The sequence below is a fragment of the Lepisosteus platostomus genome, chromosome 9 (assembly GCF_059453375.1).
Source record: "Lepisosteus platostomus isolate fLepPlt1 chromosome 9, fLepPlt1.hap1, whole genome shotgun sequence".
Classification (NCBI taxonomy): Eukaryota; Metazoa; Chordata; class Actinopteri; order Semionotiformes; family Lepisosteidae; genus Lepisosteus; species Lepisosteus platostomus.
Genome location: NC_142619.1, coordinates 33204220 through 33210219, shown reverse-complemented (window position 1 = coordinate 33210219; position 6000 = coordinate 33204220). Strand labels below are relative to the sequence as shown.

The following is a 6000-nucleotide window of genomic DNA, read 5'->3' as shown; positions in this document are numbered from 1 at the left end:
ATGAAAAAAACGGCAAAGTAACCAATTTATTTCAATTATGTAACACTAATGTAAAGATATCAAGAAAAATTTTTTTCTAGCATTAGAATTTATTACAAATGGACAGTGAGTAAACTTTCTGTCTTTACTTCATATACAGTACAACACTATCGGAGCACAAACGTTTTAATGATCAAAGTCAATTATTTCTCATTTCTTCTTACTAAGCAATGAAGTTATACATTTTTGATAAATTGATTTTTAACAGAAAGCATCTTTAAAAAAATCGTCTTTGAGATTTAAGAAAATCCCTCTTCATAAAGCAGATGACCTACTTCGACTCCGTTCTTCCTGCTTGTAACAGTGACATCAATTTGCTAAAGCACTCATGGCTGCTTTTGTATAGTACAAGATACAGCCTACTGTATATTTTAGGCAACCATGTACAGTAAGTCATTATGAAAAAAGGAGGCAGCGAAACAAAAAGCGGATACAGCAATGATGACGTTACAACCTCGAACAGTTTTTTTTGCACTATTGGTTCCTATGCATAAGGTCTGGGCGCGCGTGAGACTGCAAAAACTTGAGTCTAGCCAAGAAGTAGAACACAGTATACTGTACCAATGCTGTCATCGCTACGCAATAGTATAATGCAAGCTGTCTTGCTCGCAGCTCTTTGTCTCCTTGTTGTTTGTGATCCAACAACCACCACGCTACTGCCTCCTATATCACAAGGCTACGTCAGATCCTTCGTAAACTTTATACAAATTTAATACGGGCTCTTCTCTCAACACACACGCAAGGTCAGCGGCCAAGGACCACGATAGGGAAGGCAGGTCTTACATTCATAAAGGTAATTTGCCATTTATTTTCCTCCGTTACATGCTTATGCTTATAACTGATGTGTGCGATTTAAGTAAATGCCAGTACTCTGCAGCGTTGTTGTCACTGTTTAAGCCTGCCCATTGGCATGTTACAAACTGCATTGTGTGGCCACGTAAAGTCTAAATTAAAAAGCTGTGACCTTGCAATATTTGAAATCGTACTTTCCTCGTATTGTAATCTGAATGTGATCATGCATCTGAAAATCCTGGCAGTTTTAAAAAGCAGTCCAGTTTCTGGGTAATGTACATATGTCCTAAATGTTCTGTTTTATAATGAGATGTTTAAAAAATTGATCATTAAGAGCTGTCTGTAGTAGATTTATAGAATTAATTAGTCACACACTGACTGGTTGCATCCGGATTGTACCACCAATCATTTTTGAAACAAGAACATTATTCTGCACTCCTGGGGAACGCTGCTCAAACAGCAGATTGTTATGCTTGTGCTGTACTCTAATTGCACTTCGCGAATCGAAAGGCGTTGTTACCTATTGTATTTCTCCCCTCATTACTTGTAGTACTGAGAGAGAAAATAAACCACAGCAGAGGTAATGAATGAAGGGGAAGACTGTTCTTTGCATTGTACTCCATAATTATCGGATGATTCTCTGTGAGGCTGCTTGGCAGGGGGCAAAGGATGTTCCATTCCAGGACAGCTGGTTGGTTTTAAATATACAGTTCAAGCTGTGCCCTTTATAATGTACTTTTGTTAAATTCAAATAAAATTAAATACCCCATTATAAATCTAGGAAATATATATATTCTTATCCATTAGGAGTAAGGACATCAGTGTGTTATTTTCTAAGCATGCCCTTCAGCAGGCCTCCTTCTATACACGATGTGGCCTACGTTAAAGACAATCTTCTCACTATCATGTACTAACACACAAGTTAATTAAGAATTAAAGTGTTTTTTTTTTGCACTGACATGTGCGTTATCGTAAAAACTGGACACTAATACCTATTGTTGTAAACAATTATTGCTGTTTATAAATAAAAATTGAAGGTATTTTAAAAGATTTAAAGATGACATTAATAAAGAGGACATTTGTTATATAATTGCATATTAAATACAGTTATGATAGTTTTAAAAGTTGCAGACAGTATTAAATAAGTGTAACACTACACTCAAGGACAAATTTGACCATTTATTGTATACAAATATAACTGTATAATATACTGTATCTGGATTAGAACAGAAAGCAGTACCAATGAGATTTCCTGTCATCACAGAATCATACTGGTAATAATACACTAATGCATCATTATGTGTCTTCTTCTCTTTGCTGTGCATAGGCAGTGTAATTCTTGTCTCATTAGCTCTATTCTACCACATGTGAGATATTATGAATTTAGTATTTCTGATTAACCACACCAGTACCAACTGCTGTTTAACACTTACTTATTTGTGTCGATCATTGTCATTTTAAATGCTATTAAGATTTAATTTTCTTTATTCTAACGTCTTTTGGCCTTTCTGATGAAAATTGCTGAATGTAGAAAGCAGCCTGTTCCCAGTTCTCTTTGCAATTGCACAGATCTTTTTGAGCAAAAGAAGATATTCACTACTGGGTATGTTTTAAAGCTATCTACAGTATGTCTTCCACTGAGTGCTTGATGTTTCTTGTCGTTTTATTGTTGTTCAAGATTCCTCCACCATGCTTGGCATTTGAGATTTTTCAGGCAGTATGAAAAACTCGCATAAGATTTAAAATGAGTCTCTTTCTGCAAATACTGTACGTTTTATCTTGCTATTCACACATATAGGCCATCTTTCTGTTGTCCTAATAATCAATTAGTAGGACAATAATGTTGTTGATGTACAGTTCTGTATGTACAGAAACTCCCATTTCAGAATTTTTCAGATCTTTCAAAGTCACTGTTGTATCTCCTCTAACCAGTGTCCAGCTTGCCAGTTCAGTTTAGAAGGACTCCTTGATCTGTGTAGTGTATGAATGGTATGATGCACATACAGTTCACTTTACTCAAAGGTCTTCATGGATGATTTGTTGCATCACTATATGTGAGTTGTACATTAAATTATCCATCTAAAGGAACTTATGGTGACAGTTGAATTGATCCTGGTTATGTTAAACCACTTAAATGAAAAAAGTCAGAACCCATTTCACAATTCCCGTGATATTTCTAACTATTCTTTTGCACTGAACTGAACTGTGTTGTTAGTTAGTGTTAGTGTCATTGCAAAGGGGTTGAATACTTATTCAATTACACATCTTCCAGTTATTCTTAAAAAATTCCAATTATTCTGCACAACTGCAGGTCTTGACACAACAACAACGTTTTTTTTGCTTGAGTATAAAGAACCTGCTTGTAATGACTGTTTTTACCATCTTGCCTAAAACAAATCTTAGCAGCAGAACCTTGATTCTATTGCAATTAGCCTTTATCTCAGGTGGCAGAGAAACCAGTGGCTTTAGATTGCCAGAACACTCCCACTTAATGCCCATAGAATACCCAGTGTATTGGCCCATTGAATTCAAGCGCAAAGATGTATGATTCAGTTGTACATTGGTTTAAAATTTATAGTTAGAATAAGGCAAAGAGACTTCTAATATGTAGATGGTTGTTGTAATAGATAGAAGTATAAATAGAGTTTCACGTGAATAAATTACTATAATTATAACTTAATTTCTTTATTTTCTTCGTAAATAAAAGTTTGCTGTCCATGGTCCTGAATTTTCCTTATTTTAATTTGGAAGAACTTTCACATTTCGTAACACGTTCCGACCTCATGGTTCCTATCTCCTCATACAAATGCAGATCATTGTGAAAACTTTTCACATGCATCAATCTCACCATATGTGTGTGCCAGATATTCTTACGATACCGCATACGTAAAGGAATTTCATTTTTTTTTGTTATGCACTTCTAATTTAAGTGTCCAGTAAGTGCATGTTGTCAGACTTTTCCACTTAAGTGAACCTACAATTGTGGGTTACATTTTTTCTGTGTACTTCCTTCAGTCAGCAGGAGGCTTGCTGCCAAGCAAAACAAGTTAAACAGCTATTGTATTGGAAACTTAAAGGGCTGGGCATGAATAACAACATTATAATGGGAGGTTTTCAGTTGTTATGAGAAAGAAAACAAACTATAACTATAAAATATGCTTTAGATGTAAGAATTTGAATGCTATTTTTACACTTTTCTATTTTATTCTATTTTCTATTGTTATAACCAATTAAGGGAAAGTTGTTATTTGCAGGGAAAGAAGTAAGACATTCTGACTTTGCCTTTTAGTATTATAAAAATTGGAATGGGATAGCAATCACAATCAGAATTCTTTGTATTTTCTACAAGTACTTTGCTCAATATGCACACTGTGTAACATTAAAACTATTGTTTATTTTTTGTCTTCCCAAAATAAACTATAAGCATAAAATATCAGAACTTCCAACTGAGAGTTAAAACTAAGCAATAAAATAATGTTGAACGAATTAAGTAGCAGACTTGTGCCTAATGTTTTAGCATCTATCCCCTGGGGTGATATATATGTGGAGTGGTACATTCTTCCTTTGTTCAAAACAAGGCAGGATATACCCTCAATGGGACACCGTTTCAACACAGGGTACACACAGAAACAAACAGAGATGCACACACTCACATCATGTCCAGTTTTTGCAGGAGTCAGTTAACTTGCCAGTATGTCTTTGTACCGTGGGAGGAAACTGGAGCTCCTGGGGAAAACCCATTTGAACACAGGTACAATGTACAGTATCACTTCATACCACCTCAGGTCCATAATTGAATCCAGGGTCCCAGCAGTGTGAGGAAGCAATGGTAACCACTGCACCATCATGCCGCCCAGTGTTTTATCATGTACAGTACAGATGCAGCCATTCAAAATGGGTGAGGTATTTCGCGGCATACCCCGGTGGGCGTGTCACAGTATCACGCAGTATCACGCGGTATCACGTGTGTCACGTGTGTCACGTGACTAACTATCCGGCGTCGCCTTGTAAAACCGCCAGGGGGAGCTTAACCTCTCATGTACAGCATTTGAGCCTTTAATTTTGAACTGTGTATTACAGCATGTTAATCATCAGTCATTAAAATGTTGGTATATATTATGAAAGCAAGATTGCTCAGTTGGACAGAAGTACACAACCTACCTTTATCAGAAATATTTATGCATCAAAGCCTTTACTGAAGATATTACTAATAGTATTAATAATGGATGACTTTGGACAAGCTGTATACTCAAAGTATAATTTCTTTAGCACATTTGTACAAGCACTTGGAATCTGTCCAAGCCATACTTTGTCAGGCATTTTGTTTTACTTCAACGGGGCATAAAAACTTCCTTGCTTTTAACAGGGCGTTTCATAATTTCTAGCTACGAAAATGATTTAAAATGCGACACCTATCATTCAACTAGAGCTTAAAATATCACAAGGAAAAATACACACCGGTATTCCATTTCTCCCTAAACATTGTAAGCTTCGAAGTCTTTAACTAACGTGAAACCGGAGTCAACAAGCATACTTTTAGAATTTGATTAAAAGGGAATATAATATGGAATCGCGTATCTCAATAATTTAATAACGGTATGATTATATCCGTGTACTGCGGCAGAGCTATGTAGGGCTGTTTCGCCTGCCTGATCATGCGAGCTCTCTTGTAGCCTACTGGTCTAGGTGCGTGACTACCAACTGACAGGTTGGGTGTTCGAATCCAGCTGGTGCTGTACTTTTCATTTTTATTTATTTATTTTTTAATCGCGTAACATAAACATATTACCGTATGCAAACTGTACTGTATACAGTATGTATATGTATATTTAATGTCTTAACTGTGCCCGTTTAATTGAATTTAAAAAAAATATTTAACACGAACATTAAGCTGCTTACATCTTCCGCCTGAGAACAGTCACCCGTTGCTACCCAACGCAGAATGGTGATTGGCTGACACCATCTGACACCCCTCTGATTGGAGAAAAAAGACATGCTGGTGTGCTATACCAGGAAGAGGATTTATTTCTATTCAAAACGTGTATTTTAAAAGTTTAAGAAGTAAAAACCTTACAGCGTACACAGATTTCTAAACTGATCAGGATCGTTATCTTTGTCTTATGCATAATAATGTTCACCGCTCTGTCCAGCAAATTAATAATAAACTTT

General features: G+C 36.0%; 1 protein-coding gene across 1 annotated transcript in view; it reads left to right on the top strand.

Moving 5' to 3' along the window:
• The first annotated feature begins 533 nt into the window (after positions 1-533).
• The window catches only part of LOC148654804 (monocarboxylate transporter 2), a 48294-nt gene continuing 42827 nt past the window's right edge, over positions 534-6000 (top strand). Inside the window, exon 1 of the mRNA XM_088644770.1 lies at positions 534-832. The gene's annotated coding sequence lies outside the window, so the exon portion shown is untranslated. The remainder of the gene's footprint in view (positions 833-6000) is intronic.